This window comes from Crinia signifera, chromosome 1, assembly GCF_055691185.1.
Source record: "Crinia signifera chromosome 1, ASM5569118v1, whole genome shotgun sequence".
NCBI classification, from domain to species: domain Eukaryota; kingdom Metazoa; phylum Chordata; class Amphibia; order Anura; family Myobatrachidae; genus Crinia; species Crinia signifera.
This window is the reverse complement of record NC_139217.1, coordinates 277,772,643-277,799,626: the sequence shown is the minus strand read 5'-3', so window position 1 is coordinate 277,799,626 and position 26,984 is coordinate 277,772,643.

Here is a 26,984-nt window from a genome sequence, read left to right as displayed (position 1 = left end):
GGCTGCGCACGCCTATGCTGTCACCCCTGCAGCTTCTGCTCCAATTCTTCTCCCCACTTTCACCTCAGCCTGCCCCCCCCTTTAATCATGTGGTGCCGGCGCCCGGCGTGCTCCCCGGACGTCACGCACAACAACAGCGTGCACAATATTTCAAATGTCCACTCGGCTAGAGGGGACACCAGGAGGGGAGTGTGAGCGTGCTCTGCGCTGCGCTCTGCTCCTCTCCCCATAGAAGCAGCTGCACCGCTCTCCATCTCTCCCTGCAGCAGCAGCGAAGGCTCATAGAAAAATTGGCACTTTTGGGGGCATTGCTTAAGGGACGTAAAGTGGCGGTATGTGGGGGCATTCCGCATAATGTGTGGCTTAATGTGTAAGGGGCATTACGGTGTGCAGTATCATGTGTAAGGGGCATTACGGTGTGCAGTATCATGTGTAAGGGGCATTATGTGTGCAGCATCATGTGTAAGGGACATTATGTGTGCAGCATCATGTGTAATGGGTACTATGGTGTGCGGCATCATGTTTAATGGGTACTGTGGTGTGCGGCATCATGTGTAATGGGTACTTTGGTGTGCGACATCATGTGTAATGGGTACTATGGTGCCATCAAGCAAGAACCCCCTAGCAATGAGCATGTAGGTAAGCAGCACTTATGTGCCAAATATGTAATGGGCATTACAGTTTGTTATATAGTATGTAATGGGCATCATGATGTGTGGCACAATGTGTAATGGGCATTATGGTGTGTGGCCTTATGTGTAATTGGCATTATGGCATGTGGCTTTATGTGTAATGGGTATTACGGAGTTTGCTAAAATGTGTAATGGGCATTACTGTGTGTGGTCTAAAGTGTAACACCACACCCCTTTTTGTCTTGCCATGCCTCCTGCCCATTTGGCCACGCCCCCTTTTTGCCGTGAGGCTACGTCGCGCAAAGGTCCTCCTGCTATTATGTCTAGATCTGGGACCATCCATTACTATAATTCTAGATCCGCCTATGTACGGATGTTCTACTGTTGTCACGGCCGCTGTTAAGACGCGCCGCTCACCTGTTCATCTCCGGCGGCGGGGCCTGCGGGCTATCCGTCTGGGTGCAGGACGGGGAGCGCGGTGTCTGGGTCTTCCGGCCGCGACCATCTTCCTGGGGCCTGCGGCAAGCGCATCCAGCATAAGAGCCAGCCAAGGTTGTTTGTCTCCAGTCCGGGCGCTGCCATGTTGTTGTAGCCAGCCAATGGTTCAGAGCCCCAGTTCAATTCCTCCAATCAAGATCTGACCTGGGGGATAAAGCAGAGCCCTTTGGGGCATACAAGCACCAGTGCTTTGTTGTCAATCCCTTGGGAGGAAGCTTCAGCCTGTGCTCCTGTCCTTGCTCTGTGAGATCCCTGATTCCTGTCTTCGTTACCTGCAGTTCAACACCTGATACCTGGATACCTGCATTTGCATTCTGCTCCCAGCCCTTACAGCTTTACATCTGTTTCCTGGACTTTGCAAATTGCACTCTGCCTCCAGCCCTTTCAGGTTTTGCTACAGTCTCCAGTATCTCTGCACCTGTTGCCAGCCCTGCCTGTCTGTTGACACATCTCCACTCCTGCTGTCTGCATCCGCATCTACTGCCAGTCTTCCGTGCCTGCTGACGCTTCACCATCCGGCTGTCTGCATCCGCATCTACTGCCAGTCTTCCGTGCCTGCTGACGCTTCACCATCCTGCTGTCTGCATCCGCATCTACTGCCAGTCTTCCGTGCCTGCTGACGCTTCACCATCCTGCTGTCTGCATCCGCACCTACTGCCAGCCCTCCGTGCCTGCTGACGCTTCTCCACCCTGCTGTCGGCACCCGCAGCCAGTCACCAGTTTCCCCAGTAAGCCAACAGAGACTCTGGGATTAGTCCCATCATTCTGGACTTTCAGTTGTTACCCAGGTATTCCACTGGGTTCTTCGGCCTGCAGTTTCATTTATGGTCTTACCTTCTCATGTTGGTGCTACAATAAAGAGTTATATCAAACCTGCTGTTCTCCAGTCTCCTTCAAGTCGCAAACACCCAACCTCCAGGCCTCAGACAGATCCACAAGGTACCACTAGCGTGACAGTAAGCACTGGCCCAATGGATCCGTCCGCCAGCCAGGAGTTCTTTCAAAATGTGGTCGCTCGGCTGCGAGCACTGGAGGAATCCCAGCAGCAAGTTACTCAAGCACTCCAAGGCATTTCTCAAAGGCAAGCCTCAAATCCTTCTCCACAGACTGTCTCCCCTTCTTTACGATTGTCTACCCCTTCTAAATATAATGGTACCCCTCGTACCTGCCGGGGGTTTATCAATCAATGTGAAGTGCATTTTTCCCTGCAACCAATGAACTTTCCCTCTGACCGTGTTAAAGTGGCCTTTATTGTCTCCTTATTGTCGGATTCTGCATTGGACTGGGTCTCCCCACTCTGGGAAAGAAATGATCCTTTGCTCTCCAAGTACTCTGACTTTATTTCTCAATTCAGAAAAAATTTTGACGAACCTGGACGAGTATCCTCGGCCACTTCAGAAATCCTGCGGATTCGTCAGGGCTCCCTCTCCGTTTCTCAATATGTTATCCACTTTCAAACTGTGGCATCTGAACTGAAATGGAATGAGGAAGCCCTAATTTCCACTTTTCTGGCAGGGTTATCAGAACGCATGAAGGACGAATTAGCCACCCGAGATCTTCCCACCTCGCTGGGTGAGGTAATATCGCTCTGCAATAGGTTGGACCTTCGTTTTCGGGAACGTCAGCTAGAGAGATCTCGGCAAGAACGAGGCAAGTCTATCCCCGTTTCTCCTCGCCCAGGTCCTCCTCCTCCTCCGAATTCTTCTGATGAGCCTATGCAGATCAACCATACTCGTCTAACTCCCGAGGAACGTCAGAGAAGACGGCGACAGAATCTATGCTTGTATTGTGGGGAATCAGGTCATCTGTTAGCCAAATGTACCCGTCGTCCGTTAAACTCCCGGTCCTAGTTGGTTGCGGAGAGGCCAATCTAGGACGAGTAGAAACTTCTCCAATCAAGTCCGACTCTTTGCTGTCCATACAGATTGTGTTATCCAACGGTTTACTCGCAGTATCTGCTTTACTGGACTCTGGGGCAGCCGCCAACTTTATTTCAGCCCAGTTTGTGTCCTATCATAGTTTGGACTCTCAGGAACTTTCGCAGCCACTCCAGTTATCTGCCGTAGATGGGAGTCTTATTCCTCAAGCCTCCATCACTCATCGGACTCTGCCCATTAAAATCCAAGTTGGGGCGTTGCATCAGGAAGAATTATCTTTTTTCATTATTCCTAAATCGAACCACCCTGTAGTATTGGGGTTTCCTTGGCTCCAGCAACATTCTCCGAACATTAATTGGGGTACTATGGAGGTTCTGTCCTGGGGTACGAACTGCCGCCATACCTGTCTTCCCGGACTAGTGCGCATCCAGTCCACCTCGCCCACGTCTCCTGATCTTCTTCCTCAAGCCTATCAGGCCTTCTCCGACGTCTTCTGTAAAGGTTCAGCCGACAAATTACCTCTGCATCGGCGCTGGGACTGTCCCATCGACCTTATTCCAGGTAAAATGCCTCCAAAGGGCCGAACCTACCCACTCTCTCTTCCAGAGACAGAAGCCATGTCCCAGTATATTAAAGAGAACCTATTAAAAGGCTTCATTCGGCCTTCTACGTCCCCAGCAGGAGCCGGATTCTTTTTCGTTAAAAAAAAAGATGGAGGTCTGAGGCCCTGTATTGATTATAGGGGACTGAATAACATCACAGTCAAAAACAAATACCAGTTACCCTTGGTGACTGAGTTGTTTGACCGAATCAAAGGGGCTAAGGTCTTCACCAAATTGGATCTCAGAGGAGCTTATAACCTTATCCGTATCCGAGCAGGCGATGAGTGGAAAACAGCTTTTAATACTAGAGACGGTCACTACGAGTACCTTGTTATGCCGTTTGGTCTCAGCAATGCTCCAGCAGTATTCCAAGAATTCATGAATGAATTATTCCGTGATTTACTGTATTATTCCGTGGTTGTTTATCTCGATGACATTCTTATTTTTTCTCAGAATATTCCGGAACACCGTCAGCATGTGAAAGAAGTGTTACAGCGATTGCGATCCAACCAGCTATACTGCAAATTGGAGAAATGTGAGTTTGAGAAATCTTCAGTTCCCTTCCTTGGTTACATCATTTCGGGTACCGGATTAAGCATGGATCCTTCTAAAGTGCAGGCAGTCCTTGATTGGCCACAACCTCATACCCTAAAGGCTGTTCAACGCTTCATCGGCTTTTCCAATTATTATAGGAAATTCATCAAGAACTTTTCTTCCATCGTTTGTCCCATCACGGCTTTGACTCACAAAGGAGCCAATCCTGCCAAGTGGTCTCCCGAAGCGGTGGCAGCATTTCAGCAACTAAAAAACGTATTCACTTAAGCTCCAATTCTTCTGCAGCCCGATTGTTCTCGCCCGTTTATTCTGGAGGTAGATGCCTCTTCTGTTGGGGTTGGAGCTGTACTTTCACAGAAGTCTGAGGACGGTCACCTACACCCATGTGGGTTCTTCTCCAGGAAGTTTCTGCCAGCCGAAATGAACTACCCCATTGGTGAACAAGAATTACTAGCCATTAAATTGGCCTTTGAAGAATGGCGGTACCTGTTGGAAGGGGCTAAGTTTCCTATATCCGTCATTACTGACCATAAGAACTTGTTATATTTGCAGAACGCCCAGTGCCTGAACCCCAGACTAGCCCGATGGGCCTTATTTTTTACGAGATTCGAGTTTGTTTTATCTTTCCGTCCTGGGTCTCAAAATGGCAAAGCGGACGCACTCTCCAGATCTTTTACGTCCTCTACAGAAGATCGTACCATAAGCCCAGTCCTAAGCCCTACAGTGTTTGCGAAGACTGCTGTAGTGTCCATTCCTAGAGGAAAGACTTTTGTTGATACTGGACTCAGACCATCTTTGCTACAGTGGGCACACTCCTCTCGTTTTTCTGGTCACTGTGGTATTAAGAAAACTTTAGAATTCATTAAAAGAGTATACTGGTGGCCGTCCATGAGGAAAGATGTCACTGACTTCATAGCATCCTGTACCCAGTGTTCTCGTCACAAGTCTTCTCGTCAAGCACCAGCTGGCCTTCTCCAACCATTATCCATACCTGAGTCACCCTGGTCACACATATCGATGGACTTTGTCACCGATCTGCCTCTTTCACAAGGGTTCAACACGATCTGGGTCGTCATTGACCGTTTTTCCAAGATGGCTCATTTTGTTCCACTAAAAGGTCTTCCGTCTGCTCCTAAATTGGCTCAAACATTCATAGCTGAAATATTCCGTCTACATGGTCTTCCGAGAGAGATTGTATCCGACAGAGGGGTACAATTTGTATCAAAGTTTTGGAGAGCGTTGTGTAGTGCTTTACAGGTAAAGCTGAACTTTTCCTCATCCTATCATCCGCAATCCAATGGCCAAACAGAGAGAGTAAATCAAGATTTGGAGGCCTTTCTACGCCTGTATCTGTCCTCCTCGCAAGACAATTGGAAGGAGCTTCTGCCTTGGGCCGAATTTGCACATAACAACTCTTATCATTCCTCCACCGAAAAGACTCCCTTCTTCATTGTGTATGGTCATAACCCACGTGTTCCAGAATTCCAAAATCTTCCTGTTTTTGACATACCAGCAGTTAACTCGTCTGTCCGTTTTTTTTCAAACATCTGGAGGAATGTTCATGCTTCATTAGAAAAAGCCTCCCAACGTTACAAGAAATTCTCTGATCGGCACAGACGGGCAGCTCCGAAACTCCAGGTAGGAGACAGAGTTTGGCTCTCCACCAAAAATATTAGACTCAAAGTTCCGTCTATGAAGTTTGCACCTCGATTCATTGGGCCATATACAGTGACTACTGTGATCTCTCCTTTGGCTTACAAGTTACAGTTACCTCGTTCTTTGAAAATTTCAAATACATTCCACATCTCGTTATTAAGACCATTGATATTAAATCGATTCCAGAATAAAGTAACCAAGTCTCCTCAGCCTCAGGCCCATCATGATGTTGCTTTTGAAATTAAAAAAGTTGTGGACTCAAGAGTTCGTTCGGGGCAAGTCCAATATCTGGTAGACTGGAAAGGCTTTGGCCCAGAGGAACGATCCTGGGTGGATGCTGCTCGCGTCGATGCTCCCACTTTGGGAAGCGTCCAGAGTCCACTTCAAAAGGGGGGGGTGCTGTCACGGCCGCTGTTAAGACGCGCCGCTCACCTGTTCATCTCCAGCGGCGGGGCCTGCGGGCTATCCGTCTGGGTGCAGGACGGGGAACGCGGTGTCTGGGTCTTCCGGCCGCGACCATCTTCCTGGGGCCTGCGGCAAGCGCATCCAGCATAAGAGCCAGCCAAGGTTGTTTGTCTCCAGTCCGGGCGCTGCCATGTTGTTGTAGCCAGCCAATGGTTCAGAGCCCCAGTTCAATTCCTCCAATCAAGATCTGACCTGGGGGATAAAGCAGAGCCCTCTGGGGCATACAAGCGCCAGTGCTTTGTTGTCAATCCCTTGGGAGGAAGCTTCAGCCTGTGCTCCTGTCCTTGCTCTGTGAGATCCCTGATTCCTGTCTTCGTTACCTGCAGTTCAACACCTGATACCTGGATACCTGCATTTGCATTCTGCTCCCAGCCCTTACAGCTTTACATCTGTTTCCTGGACTTTGCAAATTGCACTCTGCCTCCAGCCCTTTCAGGTTTTGCTACAGTCTCCAGTATCTCTGCACCTGTTGCCAGCCCTGCTTGTCTGTTGACACATCTCCACTCCTGCTGTCTGCATCCGCATCTACTGCCAGTCTTCCGTGCCTGCTGACGCTTCACCATCCTGCTGTCTGCATCCGCATCTACTGCCAGTCTTCCGTGCCTGCTGACACTTCACCATCCTGCTGTCTGCATCCGCATCTACTGCCAGTCTTCCGTGCCTGCTGACGCTTCACCATCCTGCTGTCTGCATCCACACCTACTGCCAGCACTCCGTGCCTGCTGACGCTTCTCCACCCTGCTGTCGGCACCCGCAGCCAGTCACCAGTTTCCCCAGTAAGCCAACAGAGACTCTGGGATTAGTCCCATCATTCTGGACTTTCAGTTGTTACCCAGGTATTCCACTGGGTTCTTCGGCCTGCAGTTTCATTTATGGTCTTACCTTCTCATGTTGGTGCTACAATAAAGAGTTATATCAAACCTGCTGTTCTCCAGTCTCCTTCAAGTCGCAAACACCCAACCTCCAGGCCTCAGACAGATCCACAAGGTACCCCTAGCGTGACAACTGTCTTAAACAATAACAATATATTTGCGCTAAAAATATCCTATAAATAATATAATCAATATAGTAGTCCCTATCACATATGCAACTGTGCCGGGTGCACAAAGTACACTTCAAAGCTCCTACCTCAGCAGTGCCTCATGTCAGACCGGCAATCCCTGGAAGGACCCGCAATGGGGAAAGCAATGTAGTCTGGTGGTAGACGCAGCAGTACAAATGCACTGGTCTAAGAACATATCTGGGGTACCTCACTGGTAACATTACCCTCCTGTGAATACACTCCATTTACTATTACTTGGCATAACTTTTATGGAAATAAATTGCCTATGTAAATGGTCCGTTTATCAGGGCAAATAATACAATCTGTCCTTTATGTTTCATAATGCAGGAAAACTGTCTGTTGACATTCTGGCTGTGCTAGCATTATGTCAGTGTCAACATTGTGAATGTCTACAAACTGACTGCATACCAGTACTGGGAGCTACTGTAGATCAATACACAAATGTGCGTGTCCTCCACTGAAATAAACAAGGTGATAATTAACGATGATAGCTCAGTTTGTTTGTGCTTGGTGATCAGTCATCAATGCCAGATACCCAAGTCCTTCATCAGCCATTCTGCTGCACAGTGTTTGGATCTTCCCATATTTGACATTGACCTATTTATTTCAAATGTGAATCTATGCTTCACAAATTACTTTATATTATTTTACTGTATCGCATGGGGAATGATTTTAGGTTTTGTGAGCTTCAAAGAATTTGTATGGTGGGAATGATAATATTTAGATTTTAAGGCATGAGTTATTCTCTAAAATAGGTATAGGAACATTGTTGCTTTCAAGCTCGGCAGAACAAAACTATTTGCTTCTTTACTGGTGCAGAAATGTGATCTCTCACTCTTTGTGAGTATAGTGGAAATAAAAGTGAGTCCATTGTATCTTACGATTTTTCCGTGTATGTAGCTCAAACATCAGATTTGTGCTTCTTTATATAATTTATATAATTATATACTGTATACTTGTAGAAAATTGTTGTATATTTGATTTCCACTCAACTCAGGTTTTTTTTAAAGGAGCAATCATTTACAAGGTGTGGTTTTGCCTTGTAAATGACTGCCCCTTTAAGAAAAACTCTGAGTTCAGCTAACATCCCGCATGGCCGCCAAACCCGGAGGTTATTACATTTGGCCACAAATGTCTGCATATTTGTTTTTTAGAAATTAAAACCGGAAAGTGCTGCCTACAGAAGTGTTCTACCTCTGCAGACTAGTACTTGGCAGAACCACCATTTGCAGCAATGACAGCTTTAAGCCTTTTGTGTAAAAACCTATCAGTTTGTATGCTGTGTGAGAATGACTGGTTTGTTCCAGGTTGGTTTGTTCCAGGTTGGCTTGATGATGCTTGAGGACTTCAATTTTAAATAGTTATATACAGTATATTCTCCATCAGGCTGAGATCTGGAGTTTGTACAATATCCACCTTTTTATGGATCAACCACAAACGTGTTGCTGTGGAATTGAGCTTGATTTTAATAAGATGCACAGTCACTGCTGAGGAAAAATACTTCCCTATGAGGATGGCAAAATATTTTGCACTACAGAGAGCGCAAAAAAAAGTCTCTCAACACTTGCGCTCCTAATTTAACAGTTCAATAGAATAAGACAGAAAGACATTACTTTAATGAAGAAGTCGTCTCCTCTTCTCCGCCTCAAATTAAAGGTCTGAGTATTATGGAGCCTAGCAGTTCACTACTCTGACTGAAAGACCAAATATCTTTTTTTCATATCAAGAATATCTATTTCCATACCCGTATACACTACGGCTAGTGGATACCACGTCTATAATTGTAGACCCAACAAGCCTCTACAGCCAAAAATATTGCGCTTCCTAGGAGTATCCTAGAGTTCTACCACAATTCCGTGTGACTATCATATTATGCCATGCCCCTGAGGAAGTCATGTGAACGACGAAACGCGTTGGGCTCATTTGTTGTTTATGGACATCCATCTACCTTGTGTACATACAGATTGTCATACCTTCAGTTCACAGTATCTGTAATTGAACCTTGTGTTTAAACTGCTATGCTCCTGTGAGCATTTTTTAATAGATTGTTTTTTAAACATTTGAATTGTACAGTCCAAATTGTATAAGGTCTCTGTAGCGCACCCTGAATACCCCATCTTTCTCCATATATATATATATATATATATATATATATATATATATATATATATATATATATATATATATATATAGCAGCAGATGGCACGGCGGCACTCGGACAATAAAGCAGTCAGAAACAAAGCGTTGATGCCAACGTTTCAAAGAGGTTTACTCTTTTTCATCAGGGCAATGCATAGATTGGATGCCCTGGATGCGTTTCCACTGTCCTCCCCTCCGGCAGGGTACCCGTCTCCGGCTTTTTGGAAACGCATCCAGGGCATCCAATCTATGCATTGCCCTGATGAAAAAGAGTAAACCTCTTTGAAACGTTGGCATCAACGCTTTGTTTCTGACTGCTTTATTGTCCGAGTGCCGCCGTGCCATATGCTGCTACTTGTGGGGTTCCTATACTTATAATTGACGGAAGGCAACGGACCCAGAAACTGCTTATTAGTGAGTGCTAGAACCTACCTACAAATATATATATATATATATATTTTTATTATTGATATACATTTGGTCTATCTATAATACTTTAACTGACTCGGCATATACTGGGTCACCTCTGGAAATTCCCTTCTGAAAATCCTGCATTTGCCCCTGGTATTTGTATTTACAATTACGAATGTATACTGCATCGGGAAATACCAATAGGAATCACCATTCAACAGCAGGTGATTCCTAATTTACTATGCAAACTGACGATAATTGCCGGCCAAATATGCCAGGAAAATAGACCTCAATTTCCTGGCATATTTGGCTTTAGCCTGCACAGATCAGTCAGATCTGTGCAAGCTGCAGTGTAAAAAAAAATAATAAAAAAATAAATAAAAATTGCGTGGGGTCCCCCACACGGCCGTAACCAGCACCAGGCTCAAAGAGCCGGGGCTGATTATGAAAAATCAGGAAACCAACCAGATAGGGCTTCGCTGAATTTATTTATTTATTTTCAAAATTTGTTTATTGGGTTTTTCAACATTTTCACAAAGAATAAAAAACAAACATTAACATATGAGCAATAATATCAACAGTAGCAGCGATCGGAGCAGCAGATATATTATTGATTTACTATACTTTACGTTGAAGTCTTAGCATTAGTAGTAGATCCGTAGGAGAGACATTAGGGGCGAAATGTAATAGGGTGCGATTTTTTTGGTAAGAAAAAAATCGCACCTTTAAAAATCGCGTTTTTTGCAGCGAATTCGCATATGTAATGAGATGCGAATTTGCGGTAAAAAAGTGCTATATGGTGCGATTTCGGGCGATTTTTAAGTCCTGAAAATGTGCGATTTTCAGTCATGAAAATCGGCACATTTTCAGTCATGAAAATTGGCACATTTTCAGTCATATAAATTGGCACATTTTCAGTACTGTGCGGTGTGTTGAAAAAAAAAAAACGGCGTGCGGTCCCCCTCCTATGCATAACCAGCCCCGGGCTCAAAAAGCCGGTGCTGGTATCATAAAATCAGAGGGACAAACAAATAGGGGTTCCCTTGATTTAATGAAACCAGCACCAGGCTCAAGGTCAAGCGCTGGTTCCCAAAATACGGGGGACAAAATAACTAGGGGTCCCCCGTATTTTAAGAACCAGCACCAGACCCAACCAGCCAGCAGGGTAATGCCACAGCCGGGGGACACTTATTATATAAGGTCCCGCGGCCAAAGCATTATCCCCGTGGCTGGTCAGCATGGGCAGGGGTCCTGGGGAAGTGGGGACCCCCCCAATGAAGGGGTCCCCCCCTCCAGGACTTACCAGCCCATGCTAGCGGCCAATCAGGAGCCGAGAAAGTCGGATGCGATTTTTAGTCTAACTAAAAATCGCACCTTTAAAAAATGCGATTTTTGCTGCAAATCGCACCCTATAAAATATGCGATTTTCGGGAAATGCCCGAAAACGGCATATTTTGCGGAAAAAAACTAAAAAAAAAAAATTTGCCTCCCATTACATTTCGCCCCCGGTGTCTTATCAAGATATTCCACTGATAGGTAAATAAACGTATGGAATTCAGTTTTACTCCACATTGTGAATATTAATATATTGAGTATTAATATATTGGGTCAAGTCTCCAATCTATTCTGTGTGTTAGTGGTAGCCTTTAAATGAGGCATACATTGAGACTCATATTATCCACTTGCTCCTTCGGGTTCTGCTCTGAAGCCACCATCTTATCTAAACCTTATTATAAAAGAGATAGTAGAGAGTAGAGATAGAGAAGGTAGGGTGGGTTAAGGGGGGGGGGGGGGGGTTGGATCCTACATGGCAATGTGTTAATGCGAATGTCAAATGGTCAAGTAAGTGAAAATACAGGTGGATCTGTGGACCTGGGACCATGAGTATGCATGTACACACAAAACATATTTCCAACAGCATTATGATTCCTTCAATGGAAAATTTGGACAAGTTTCACATAATTATTAACAGTTTAACATGTTGCACGTCATTCCATAACATTCTTAAGTATTTAGCTTCTGTAGTGTTTCATATGCTTCCCATCTCTTAGAGAAGCTGGAAGCATTCCCCGTAGACAGTGTGACATCGTATGTTTCAAAATGCATAATTTTATTCAACATATTGATTAGGTTCGTCAATGTTGGGGAGGAGTGAGACAGCCACTGCTTTAATATTAGTTTTTTTTGCGGATGTGACAGGGATTGTCAAAAAAGGTATATGCTGTGTGGCCCAGACAATTGCCAGGGGTCGAAATTTGCAAAAAGCAAATGAACAGGGTGTAGAGTAGCTGACAGCTTAAAGCTAATATTGATGTAATTTATTATTTTGTTCCAGAACTTTTTGGTCCGGCCACATGTCCAGAGGATATGGAGTAATGTTGCTGAGCTGCAATGGCATTTTGGGCATCGTCCGGACTCCTCTTCCACAAAATGGCTTCTCTGGCCCTGGGATATGTATGTTCTGTATAAGATTTTTATATGTGTCTCTTGTAATAAAGACGATTTTAACGAACTCATCGTTTCTTTATGTTATTTAAATAGAGTGTCTTCACTAATCATGTCTGGGAGATCTTTTGACCACGCGGCGGTGGTCTGGTTGGGTTTGGGGTTTGAGGAATTCACTATAGATTAGCTTAGTCTTAAACTTTTTGAGTTGGAATTTCACTATAATATTATGTAAGGAATCCTGTGGCGACTGATTAAATGAGTGAGTGGTAAGGGATTTGGCATAATGCGTCAGCTGCATAACTGGAAATAAGGCGCTATGAGGCAATCCAAAGGCATCCCGTAGCTGCGGAAAGGTTTTAGTTGCTCCCCCTGGGTCGAATACCTGGGAGTCAAGGGTCAGCCCTTTTGTTCTCAACCGTTTAAAGGCAGCAGAATTTATTCCGGGAGTAAACCCCGGGTTGCCCCATATTGGTAGCCAAGGTGAATTGGAAGAGTCTTTATGCTGGGTTTTGCATAATGATTGCCAGGCCTCATACGTATCTCTGAAAAAAGTGTGGTTGTATATATAAGGGGGGATCAACTTTTTGGTTGTGTGGAGTAAGGCACTCGGGGAGAAGGGATGGAATAGTCTTTTGTCAAGGGCAGGGATAGAGTAGTGATCTGTGTCCAGTAACCAGTCCAGTGCGTATCTGTTGAGTAATGCCTTAGAGTACAAAAGTAGGTTTGGGAATCCCAGACCTCCGTGCAACTTGGGCATTTGCAATTTTTGCATAAAGATTCTAGGCTTTTTGCCTCTCCATATAAAGGTACTACAATGTCTGGTAAGCTGGAGCGCGTCACCTTTTGAAATTTTTAGGGGTAGTAATTGCATAGCGTAGGTGAGTTTAGGTAGAAGAATTGTTTTTATTACTTCTATTCGGCCTATTAAAGAGAGAAGCAATTCTTGCCATCCTTCCATGGATTTTTGTATTTTAAGAATCAAGGGCATGAAATTGAGTTTATAAAGGTTCTCAATTTTGTTAGGGACCTGAATGCCAAGATATTTGATATGTGATGCCTGAAGGCTGATAGTGTCTAAGTCTGGGTCATTGGGTAATTCCAGGGGGCGTCCTCTTAGCATCAAATGTTCCGACTTGTTAATGTTTATTTTGTAACCGGAGAAGGTACCATATTGTCGGATTAAGGATAAGGTGGCAGGGATAGAGTGTTGTGGGTTAGCTAAAAATAATAACATATCGTCAGCAAAAAGTGACAGACGCATGTCTATGTCCCCCATTACTATACCCGTAAAGTGGGGAGAGGAGCGTAATACCACTGCAAGAGGCTCCAAAGCTAGGGCAAATAGTAGTGGGGATAGTGGGCATCCCTGTCTTGCGCCCCGCAGTACTTGAAATGGCTCAGATATTGTCCCGTTGCAAATTATTCTGGATGTGGAAGAGTGATATAAAGTTTTCAGCCATGAAACAAACTTGTTGGGGATGCCAAATCATTGTAGAGTGGTATATAGATGATCCCAGTGCACCATGTCGAAGGCCTTCTCCGCGTCCAGTGACAGAATGGCTCTAGGGGCCCCTGACATGGCACCCTGGGACTCGCAGAGTACAGAAAGGACTCTCCGTAGCTTTGTCACTGGGTTACGCCCTGCAACAAAGCCAGTCTGGTCTGGGTGGACCAGAGTGGGGACTATGGTTTTAAGACGGTCTTACAGAATTTTTGTTAGCAATTTATAGTCAAGGTTCAATAGGGATATTGGCCTGTAAGAGGCTGGGTCGGAAAGGTCTCTCCCAGGTTTGGGAAGGACGCGGATATTGGCTGAATTGAAATGTGAGGGGATTGTGTCATTCTGTAAGATTGTATTAAATGTAGTGACTAGGCAGGGTGCAATGTGTGGTTGAAGAAGTTTGTAATATTCTGACGTGAGTCCGTCTGGACCTGGCACCTTCCCGGGCTTTAGCTGCTTTATGGCATTTGTGACTTCCTGTAAGGATATGTCTTGGGTAAGACTGGAACTTAGATCAGTTTGCAATTGGGGTAAGACTATGTCATCCCAGAATCTCGTACTCTGAGTTATGTCTGATTGTGGGAGAGAGTATAATTTTGAATAAAACGCATTTAAGACTTCCGCTATCTGGGCATTGGTTATGGTTTGTGTAGCGTCTGGCTTTTTTAATGGATGTATCGTGGAGGGTGGTTTTTGGCCCTGTAGTAGGTTTGACAAGAGTCTACTCGACTTGTTGCCAAACTTATGAAATCTGAATTCCTTGCGGAATGTATATCTTGCCTCCAACTTGGTAAAGAACATATCAAATGATGTTTTGTCTTTCATATATGTATTCCTGCTGTTCAGGGTTGGATTAAATTTAAAAGCGTTATAGGATCTGATTAATCTACTTTGAGTTGCAATATAGTTTGAGTTTAATTTACGCTTTTGGTAGGCGTAAAAGGAGATAATGGTCCCTTGTATGACTGCTTTTGAAGCCTGCCAGAATAGAAGGGGGTCAGATTCTAATGTTGTGGCATTGTTTAATTGATAATCTTCCCAAGCTTTCAATACTTCCGCTTTTAGTGAAGCAGAGGTTGCTAGTGATGCTGGGCATCGCCAAGAAATAAATTTTGATTGCTCTGCGGAGAGAGTAAGCTGGACCCATGTCAGTGCATGATCAGACAGGGAGATGGGCTCAATCCCTGTCTCCTCCAATTTTGAGAGTAAGGTATTTGAGATAAGTATATAGTCAATCCTTGACAATTTACCAGTGGAGGCAGACAGGTGGAGAAGTGAAGTGCTGGCGGGGGTGTCCTTTCTGTGTTTGGGCAAATACTTGGTCAGATTCTGATGATCATCGGTTGGAAGGGTACTGGAGCAGTTCCATGGGGATTTTTAAAGGGTAAGTTCTTGGGTCCGGATAAGCAAGAGAGAGCCACCTAGGGAGGTAGGGTAGTGTATCGCGTCATTTTAAGTTTGCGTATATCTGAAGTGCGAAGTCAGTCACAATCAGACATTTGGTGGTGGGGTCCATGTTCTGCCCGTTCTTCTTCTAGGAATTTTTTTGCATCTAAGGGTGACATGAAGTCGTCAAAGGAGGTCCCCGTGTAGATACGTAACTTCGCTGGGTACAGCAATGTGGATTTTCTATTGTCTTTAATCCAGTGGGAACAGAGGAGAGAAAAGTCTTTCCTGGCTTTGGCCAGTTCGGCCGAGTAGTCTTGGAAAATGAGAATTCTATTCCCCTCCCATTCAAGATTCTTATGCCGTCTGGAAGCGCCCCATAATAGTTCTTTATGTAGATAGTTAAGGGTCTTGAATATAATGGCTCTGGGTCTGGCTCCCTCTTGTGGCCTTTGCGGGCCTAATCCGTGGGCCCTTTCTATCACCATGGCCCTTATTCTGATCGGTGCGTACTTTCCCGAATTCTTTCGGATCGCGTTTTTTAGCCGTCTGCGCATGCGTGGGGAACACCACGCGCATGTGCCATGCATGGTCTCCGTACTTGTTCTCACTAATACCGTACAGAAATGTGCACCGCAATCACTCGGCCAATATGGGCGTGTTATGGGCGTCATGCGGAATGACACAGGGGCGTAGTTTCAAAGTGGGCTAAACTGGGCGGAAACATGGGCGGACACGGGGAGTACACATATGTTGGTATAGCACGCCGAATGCACGCGAACAAAAAGAGAAGAAATGTACGGTGTCCAAAAGGCTAGTATTGCTTAGCGGACACCACTCGGTCATGCGCTAGGCAATCGGAACGCCTAATCAGGACGGACGCACCTCAACCAATGTCAGCTGAACACAATACAATCACCTTCTTTACTCATTACTTGTTAATTACACGCTTCTCACTGCTGCAATTGGAACCATTGCAGCTTAAAGGGAACATTACATGCTGCACTTGTCACACACTTTTACACTGCAAATAATGAACACAACTTAATATTAATAATACTAATACACATGTCACTTCTGCATGGATCAATTAATACAGACATTTGGGGGGCCAAAATAACATTTATTAAAGAAACTTAGAAAATAATTTCAAAACCATCACAACATAAATGGTACCATAACAGGACTAAAATTAAATAATATATAATAAATAGCCACAGCAGAATCATTAGGAACACATCAGGTGGCTTCACAACAAAAGTAGAGCACCAACACTTCAAGTACAGCACACAGTAATGCTAGCCGAAACAGGGCAACAGGGGAACCAAACATGACATTTGAACCGCGGGCAAATGTGGTGACCCTCGGCACGGAATTTGACACAGGATGCTGACACACACAGCTCAATGGAAGATTTGGGAAGACATAACGGTGGAGATTAATGGGGACACAAGTTCATTTGCGGGCACGTTTGCCCCTGGCAGGCTCCTTGCCACGTGCAGCAGCTCTTCGGCCTCGCCCACGGCCACAGTCAGATGGTGGGTCACGTGGAGCACATGCTGGGGAGGGGGTGGATCTTCTTCCCCCTCTGGCAGCAGGGAGTGATGATGGTGGTAATGCACCAGAAACGGGTGACATTAGGACCCTATTGGTGGTAACTAGCTCCACCATAAGTTCATTATGGCGGAGGAGGAGTTCATTTTGCCGCAGGGCTTGATCAGCCAGCACCTGCAGGCTAGCAGCAATAGATTGCTGGCTGGCACTCATAGCTTGCTGGCTGGCATTAATAGCCTGCAGGCTCGCAGCAATACTCTGCTGGCTGGTGGTCAAACCCTGCAGCACCTCCTCGGCCCTACGCACCCGCTCTGATGCCGAGTCTCCCTGCTGCACAATACTTTCAAGCACATGCCCCCACGTGGCCAATTCAGCCGCGGACATTGCCGGCTGCTGCTGCACGGGCCTGCTACTGGGGCCAGGTGGCACAGACTCCACAACCTCCTCAAGAGATTGTTGACCAAGCGGTGGGGATGCTGTTGAAGGAGAAAATACTAATTACCACACATTCCATGCAAAATTCAAAACATCTACTTATGGCCTGGCAAAAAATTACCTTCAAGCGTAGAAGCCATCACTTCCGCTAGGGACTCACTGTCTATGGTGCTCACCCCCCGGACCTCCTCCACTGCAATGCAGCACTGTGCCATCTCTTTCAGGGGGGTGAGCTGCAGCTTTGATGGCATGGGGCCATCCCCAGAGGTGTGGCTGTGTTCCCACCGCTGGGTCAATTTCTTTTTGAGGTTCCCTTTGAAGTCGTGCCACCTGCAATCAAAGTGTACATATTAATACATGTCACTACCATTGCAATATGAAACATAATACAACATGTGCCTCCTGACACCAAACTTAGATTATATTCATTTTGAAACACAACCCTTAGAAGATACAATCACAGTCACCCTCCAATAACTATCAATTCAATGACATGGCAAACATGTCTGTGCCTCCAAGCAACGTGACCACCCATTGAGCAACTCCATCTAATATTGAATGTAAGCATTACTGGACTTGTACTGCTCAAATGTAACACACATGTACTTGCCTCTTCTTAACGTGCTCCGCCTCACGAACTTGTGGAGCCACCGTATTAATCTCCGCCGTTATCTTCTCCCAGATCTTCCATCTCCTTGTGTGTGTCAACTTTACCGGTGGGCACTCTATCAAATCCCGTGCCCGGGTCACCAGGATGTCAAGCTCCTGCAGTTCATATGCCATGTTTCTGGTGGTTGGTTCCTCTGTTGCCCGATTGCGGCCACGGGCACAACCACTGGCACCGCCACTGCCACTGGCACTGCCACGGCCACCGGTTGCTGTACTTGAAGTGCTGGCCTGGCTACTCTGTTGGGAAGCCACCTGCTGTGTTCCCAATGATTCTGCTGATGCTGAGGATGGGCCAGCTGCTGATTGGCCTGATGTTGATGGCCCATCTGGCTGCTCTGGGTTGAGGGGGACATAGGTGGTGTTGGACTCCATGCGGGCCAAGAGGTTCTGCACCACCTGTTCTTCCTCAGACTCTGAGCCAGCCATGTTTGCAACAACTGTTTGCCTTTCTAGGACAACTTTAAATACTATTTCTGTAATTGGCGTTAATCAGCTGCAACCTGCGTTCCGTACGGCAGCGTCAACCGTGCGACGCATCCCCTTGGTGTGGATAAATATTTCTCAAAAACCTGGCAAACTGAGTAAGTCTGATTTAGTAGCTAAATGCAGATTTGAACACCAATGACCAAATAAAACTGAGGTCACACATGAAATGTATATTTGAATGTACATCTGTACTGTGCACTTGTTTGGTATGTAGTACAACTGACACTACCCATTCCCTATGTAAATCCAGTCCACCACTTAGGCACAAGTAATCAGTGCTAGCATCCAAATCACATGTGAAAGCACTCCAAATTCAGGCTGGATGCTAGCTACTTTTCATTCCACCTCTGTAGTATGGGCCAGTAGAAGGTAAGTGTACACATGGCAGCATGGCCTAATTTTGGGAAAAGGTCTGCCACTATTTGCTATGTTTCTGCTGCATAGCTTTCATTCTAAAATAGCTGTTTAGTACCTTGTTGAGTTAGGTGTAAGTGTCTAGTGATGCAGACTATTTCATCTGTTGCTTATACCCATGTTTGGTGAATGTTATAGATTATATATAATGTATTTCCATCTTATTTTACACTGTCTGTTTAGGATGGGTTTGCGATGCAATGGGTTAGCCGTGTGTTCGGGCGCATACACGCTGTTAGTGTAAAAATGAACAATAAAGTTAATACCAAATATCACTCTGATCAACCAATGACAGCACATGATTGTTTGATTTGTGCCATTGCTAAGATGGCGGCCTATGGGAGAGCAGCCCCATTCTCTCCAGCGGAGCTGAGGACACTGGTCTCCGTTATGGAGACCAGGCTGGGGCGGGCAGGCCCATTTGTAACCAACCGCCAGAAGCGGAATGCTTATGCGGTGGCCCGCCGCCACATATTCGCACGTACGCAGGTGCGGCGGACCATCGCACAGCTGGAGCGGCGGTGGTCCGACTTGAGACGACGCCAGCCGGATTTGCTCCAGCAAATCAGGGCCAGCATAGCGAGATGTGAGTGTTTATACATTAAATGGCCATTTGTACATGATTGCTTACATGACCATATTTAAGGCAATAAGGTCACCAGCCTGATCATGAGTGAAACATGGCATACACTATATGTGTGCTACTTCCTGTTTGACACCCTGTAATGGTGATAAAATATGTCATTGTGTAGGATTAATGTTTGTGATGCTTACAATGGCCCAAATGTCACAGCATACCTGCCATGTTACAGGCTGTGTTTTGTAAAGGCCACTAAGAAGCTGTTTGCCTGTACAATTATCTGTACTTATAACCTTTGCATTTATAGCTTGATAAGGCTTAATACAAATGACCCCTAATCAGCACTTTTTTGTTTTTTCCCAAACACAGCACGGGATCGAGCAAGACAGGCCCGGGAGGAGCCAGAGGTGGGCCAGGAGGAGCTTGCCCAACCAAGGGCCCAGGAGGTGCTTCAGGAGGAAGGGATGGCGGAGGAGGTGGCACAGGAAGTGGAGGAGGAGGAGGAGGGGTGGGCTGTGGAGGCGCTGCCACCAGAGGAGGACGTGCCACCAGAGGAGGAGGTGCCACCAGTGGAGGCCCCAGAGGAAGAGGAGGAGTTTGAGGCCTGTGAGGTACAGTAGTCCAGGCGGCAGAAATTGGTACTACATAGCAATTGTATGTATACATACATAAGGATTAATTTATCCTTTTGTCATCTACTATTTGCTATGTAGCACTGGTGATTCAATTGTGTTTTTCAATACTATAAAGTGATAAAACAAACTGGGTAGCAACAGACACAATTAGGGGTTAGATAGGGTGGGCAAACCATCCCTTTCATCCAGGACACATATTAATGACACAGGTTGTGGGGATGGCTTTCAGGTCGATTTTAAGTGTCAATGAACCAGTGTAGTTAATCTGTATCCTGGAAGAAAGTGATGACATGCTCATGTAAGGGTTACATGTCCCTGCTGCAAGCGTACAATCTGTAGCCTCATATAGGTGAGTATAGTTTACAGGTGCTTAATTTGACCAAACTAGATTCAGTATGGCATAAATGGAGTATGGACAGGCGTGGCTTAGACTGGAGTAACAAGTGGTCAGTGCCCCTGGGCCCTCCTGTAGCTAACCACCCCCTGCGGTCTGCATGTATGTTTGCCACCATAATTGTTTGATGATTTGATCTTAGTAAATGATTTTGTGCATGGGAGTGGGTTAGTGCTGCAGCTTCACCTAACTGGCATTATGACAATGATTTCTGGAGCAGACCATCAGCAGGCAAGCCATGCTTGATTGCACCAATGTACTGTGCCTTCCTGAGAGTTGTGTAACTCCCCTGCCAGGCTCCATCATATAACAGACACTGAACTTTGTTTGCAGAATTGTGATTGGTGCAGCACGTGACATGCTTCTCAGAGCTTAGTCATGGGTGGGTTTGGATTGAGAAGGAGCAGTATGACTGTGAGGTGTTCTACAGAGTAAAGGGTATAGGGCAAAAATCAGGCTTTCCATGTAGTATGTATGCATGTATGTATAGGTGTATGTGTCATATATATAGTTATATATGTGTCTATATATATATATATATATACATATACACACACACCTGTCACGGTGCATGTTTAAAATGTAGGTATGACTATGTTAAATGTATGCATGAATATCATTATTAATTTTTCAATTTGTATTTCCTCCACAGATGAGCCTGCCCAAGCAGAGGAGGGTCGCCGTGGGGCCCTCCTAAGAATTAGAGGCCACATGCGGCAGATATTGGCTGAAATGGACCGGCTCATAGATGAGTCTAATTAATTTATTAGACAATTATTTTTTGTTGTTTATAATAATAAATAGTTATTTAAAGTTCAAAGTTGTCAGTGTTTTTTTCTAACATGCAAAAGTATATGTGTAACTTGTTTAAAATCTTTTAAGAACCAGTATTTTAAGAACCAGCACCAGACCCAACCAGCCAGCAGGGTAATGCCACAGCCGGGGGACACTTATTATATAAGGTCCCGCGGCCAAAGCATTATCCCCGTGGCTGGTCAGCATGGGCAGGGGTCCTGGGGAAGTGGGGACCCCCCCAATGAAGGGGACCCCCCTCCAGGACTTACCAGCCCATGCTGAAAGTCCGGAGCTGTCCCCGATGCCCCTGGGCGGTGGGCATCGGGCTGATGAATAGTGTAAAAAAAAGAATAAAAACTATTGTCTTATACTGTAGAACTATGAGTCCCAGCAAGCCTACCCCGCATGCTGGGACTTGGAGAACCACAAGTCCCAGCATGCGGGGCATTAAAGGGCCCGCTGGCACTTGTAGTTCCACAGTACAAAAAATAGTTAAATAAAACACACTGACACCCAGAAAAATAAAAGTTTAATACATCCACAGCCCACACATACTGATACTTACCTACCTTGAGCCCGTAGGTCGGTCCCTGGATCCTGCGTCCGGGGCTCCTGGGCTGAAGAGTCAGGTTCCGGGGCCTTGGTCCTGGTTCCGGGGCTGGTCCAGGGTCCTGGGCTCCAGGGCTGATGTCTCCGGGGTCCAGGATCCGAAGTAATCCAAAAGGGGTACCTGAGGAAGGAAATCCTACTCACCTGGTCCCCGGCGACGACCTCGGCATCTTCTCCGGCAGACACGCTGCTCCCGGCTGGTACCCGCTCACGGACTGGAGAGGCGCAGAGCTGTTTCATCTTCCGCGCCTCTCCTCAGAATGATTCCATTGGCCGCCTAGCGGCCAATCAGGAGCCGAGAAAGTCGGATGCGATTTTTAGTCTAACTAAAAATCGCACCTTTAAAAAATGCGATTTTTGCTGCAAATCGCACCCTATAAAATATGCGATTTTCGGGAAATGCCCGAAAACGGCAAAATTTGCGGAAAAAAACTAAAAAAAAAAAATTTTGCCTCCCATTACATTTCGCCCCCCGGTGTCTTATCAAGATATTCCACTGATAGGTAAATAAACGTATGGAATTCAGTTTTACTCCACATTGTGAATATTAATATATTGAGTATTAATATATTGGGTCAAGTCTCCAATCTATTCTGTGTGTTAGTGGTAGCCTTTAAATGAGGCATACATTGAGACTCATATTATTCACTTGCTCCTTCGGGTTCTGCTCTGAAGCCACCATCTTATCTAAACCTTATTATAAAAGAGATAGTAGAGAGTAGAGATAGAGAAGGTAGGGTGGGTTAAGGGGGGGGGGGGGGTTGGATCCTACATGGCAATGTGTTAATGCGAATGTCAAATGGTCAAGTAAGTGAAAATACAGGTGGATCTGTGGACCTGGGACCATGAGTATGCATGTACACACAAAACATATTTCCAACAGCATTATGATTCCTTCAATGGAAAATTTGGACAAGTTTCACATAATTATTAACAGTTTAACATGTTGCACGTCATTCCATAACATTCTTAAGTATTTAGCTTCTGTAGTGTTTCATATGCTTCCCATCTCTTAGAGAAGCTGGAAGCATTCCCCGTAGACAGTGTGACATCGTATGTTTCAAAATGCATAATTTTATTCAACATATTGATTAGGTTCGTCAATGTTGGGGAGGAGTGAGACAGCCACTGCTTTAATATTAGTTTTTTTTGCGGATGTGACAGGGATTGTCAAAAAAGGTATATGCTGTGTGGCCCAGACAATTGCCAGGGGTCGAAATTTGCAAAAAGCAAATGAACAGGGTGTAGAGTAGCTGACAGCTTAAAGCTAATATTGATGTAATTTATTATTTTGTTCCAGAACTTTTTGGTCCGGCCACATGTCCAGAGGATATGGAGTAATGTTGCTGAGCTGCAATGGCATTTTGGGCATCGTCCGGACTCCTCTTCCACAAAATGGCTTCTCTGGCCCTGGGATATGTATGTTCTGTATAAGATTTTTATATGTGTCTCTTGTAATAAAGACGATTTTAACGAACTCATCGTTTCTTTATGTTATTTAAATAGAGTGTCTTCACTAATCATGTCTGGGAGATCTTTTGACCACGCGGCGGTGGTCTGGGACCATGCTGGTTGGGTTTGGGGTTTGAGGAATTCACTATAGATTAGCTTAGTCTTAAACTTTTTGAGTTGGAATTTCACTATAATATTATGTAAGGAATCCTGTGGCGACTGATTAAATGAGTGAGTGGTAAGGGATTTGGCATAATGCGTCAGCTGCATAACTGGAAATAAGGCGCTATGAGGCAATCCAAAGGCATCCCGTAGCTGCGGAAAGGTTTTAGTTGCTCCCCCTGGGTCGAATACTTGGGAGTCAAGGGTCAGCCCTTTTGTTCTCAACCGTTTAAAGGCAGCAGAATTTATTCCGGGAGTAAACCCCGGGTTGCCCCATATTGGTAGCCAAGGTGAATTGGAAGAGTCTTTATGCTGGGTTTTGCATAATGATTGCCAGGCCTCATACGTATCTCTGAAAAAAGTGTGATTGTATATATAAGGGGGGATCAACTTTTTGGTTGTGTGGAGTAAGGCACTCGGGGAGAAGGGATGGAATAGTCTTTTGTCAAGGGCAGGGATATAGTAGTGATCTGTGTCCAGTAACCAGTCCAGTGCGTATCTGTTGAGTAATGCCTTAGAGTACAAAAGTAGGTTTGGGAATCCCAGACCTCCGTGCAACTTGGGCATTTGCAATTTTTGCATAAAGATTCTAGGCTTTTTGCCTCTCCATGTAAAGGTACTACAATGTCTGGTAAGCTGGAGCGCGTCACCTTTTGAAATTTTTAGGGGTAGTAATTGCATAGCGTAGGTGAGTTTAGGTAGAAGAATTGTTTTTATTACTTCTATTCGGCCTATTAAAGAGAGAAGCAATTCTTGCCATCCTTCCATGGATTTTTGTATTTTAAGAATCAAGGGCATGAAATTGAGTTTATAAAGGTTCTCAATTTTGTTAGGGACCTGAATGCCAAGATATTTGATATGTGATGCCTGAAGGCTGATAGTGTCTAAGTCTGGGTCATTGGGTAATTCCAGGGGGCGTCCTCTTAGCATCAAATGTTCCGACTTGTTAATGTTTATTTTGTAACCGGAGAAGGTACCATATTGTCGGATTAAGGATAAGGTGGCAGGGATAGAGTGTTGTGGGTTAGCTAAAAATAATAACATATCGTCAGCAAAAAGTGACAGACGCATGTCTATGTCCCCCATTACTATACCCGTAAAGTGGGGAGAGGAGCGTAATACCACTGCAAGAGGCTCCAAAGCTAGGGCAAATAGTAGTGGGGATAGTGGGCATCCCTGTCTTGCGCCCCGCAGTACTTGAAATGGCTCAGATATTGTCCCGTTGCAAATTATTCTGGATGTGGAAGAGTGATATAAAGTTTTCAGCCATGAAACAAACTTGTTGGGGATGCCAAATCATTGTAGAGTGGTATATAGATGATCCCAGTGCACCATGTCGAAGGCCTTCTCCGCGTCCAGTGACAGGATGGCTCTAGGGGCCCCCGACATGGCACCCTGGGACTCGCAGAGTACAGAAAGGACTCTCCGTAGCTTTGTCACTAGGTTACGCCCTGCAACAAAGCCAGTCTGGTCTGGGTGGACCAGAGTGGGGACTATGGTTTTAAGACGGTCTTACAGAATTTTTGTTAGCAATTTATAGTCAAGGTTCAATAGGGATATTGGCCTGTAAGAGGCTGGGTCGGAAAGGTCTCTCCCAGGTTTGGGAAGGACGCGGATATTGGCTGAATTGAAATGTGAGGGGATTGTGTCATTCTGTAAGATTGTATTAAATGTAGTGACTAGGCAGGGTGCAATGTGTGGTTGAAGAAGTTTGTAATATTCTGACGTGAGTCCGTCTGGACCTGGCACCTTCCCGGGCTTTAGCTGCTTTATGGCATTTGTGACTTCCTGTAAGGATATGTCTTGGGTAAGACTGGAACTTAGATCAGTTTGCAATTGGGGTAAGACTATGTCATCCCAGAATCTCGTACTCTGAGTTATGTCTGATTGTGGGAGAGAGTATAATTTTGAATAAAACGCATTTAAGACTTCCGCTATCTGGGCATTGGTTATGGTTTGTGTAGCGTCTGGCTTTTTTAATGGATGTATCGTGGAGGGTGGTTTTTGGCCCTGTAGTAGGTTTGACAAGAGTCTACTCGACTTGTTGCCAAACTTATGAAATCTGAATTCCTTGCGGAATGTATATCTTGCCTCCAACTTGGTAAAGAACATATCAAATGATGTTTTGTCTTTCATATATGTATTCCTGCTGTTCAGGGTTGGATTAAATTTAAAAGCGTTATAGGATCTGGTTAATCTACTTTGAGTTGCAATATAGTCTGAGTTTAATTTACGCTTTTGGTAGGCGTAAAAGGAGATAATGGTCCCTCGTATGACTGCTTTTGAAGCCTGCCAGAATAGAAGGGGGTCAGATTCTAATGTTGTGGCATTGTTTAATTGATAATCTTCCCAAGCTTTCAATACTTCCGATTTTAGTGAAGCAGAGGTTGCTAGTGATGCTGGGCATCGCCAAGAAATAAATTTTGATTGCTCTGCGGAGAGAGTAAGCTGGACCCATGTCAGTGCATGATCAGACAGGGAGATGGGCTCAATCCCTGTCTCCTCCAATTTTGAGAGTAAGGTATTTGAGATAAGTATATAGTCAATCCTTGACAATTTACCAGTGGAGGCAGACAGGTGGAGAAGTGAAGTGCTGGCGGGGGTGTCCTTTCTGTGTTTGGGCGAGTACTTGGTCAGATTCTGATGATCATCGGTTGGAAGGGTACTGGAGCAGTTCCATGGGGATTTTTAAAGGGTAAGTTCTTGGGTCCGGATAAGCAAGAGAGAATCCCCTAGGGAGGTAGGGTAGTGTATCGCGTCATTTTAAGTTTGCGTATATCTGAAGTGCGAAGTCAGTCACAATCAGACATTTGGTGGTGGGGTCCATGTTCTGCCCGTTCTTCTTCTAGGAATTTTTTTGCATCTAAGGGTGACATGAAGTCGTCAAAGGAGGTCCCCGTGTAGATACGTAACTTCGCTGGGTACAGCAATGTGGATTTTCTATTGTCTTTAATCCAGTGGGAACAGAGGAGAGAAAAGTCTTTCCTGGCTTTGGCCAGTTCGGCCGAGTAGTCTTGGAAAATGAGAATTCTATTCCCCTCCCATTCAAGATTCTTATGCCGTCTGGAAGCGCCCCATAATAGTTCTTTATGTAGATAGTTAAGGGTCTTGAATATAATGGCTCTGGGTCTGGCTCCCTCTTGTGGCCTTTGCGGGCCTAATCCGTGGGCCCTTTCTATCACCATGGCCCTTATTCTGATCGGTGCATACTTTCCCGAATTCTTTCGGATCGCGTTTTTTAGCTGTCTGCGCATGCGTGGGGAACACCACGCGCATGTGCCATGCATGGTCTCCGTACTTGTTCTCACTAATACCGTACAGAAATGTGCACCGCAATCACTCGGCCAATATGGGCGTGTTATGGGCGTCATGCGGAATGACACAGGGGCGTAGTTTCAAAGTGGGCTAAACTGGGCGGAAACATGGGCGGACACGGGGGAGTACACATATGTTGGTATAGCACGCCAAATGCACGCAAACAAAAAGAGAAGAAATGTACGGTGTCCAAAAGGCTAGTATTGCTTAGCGGACACCACTCGGTTATGCGCTAGGCAATCGGAACGCCT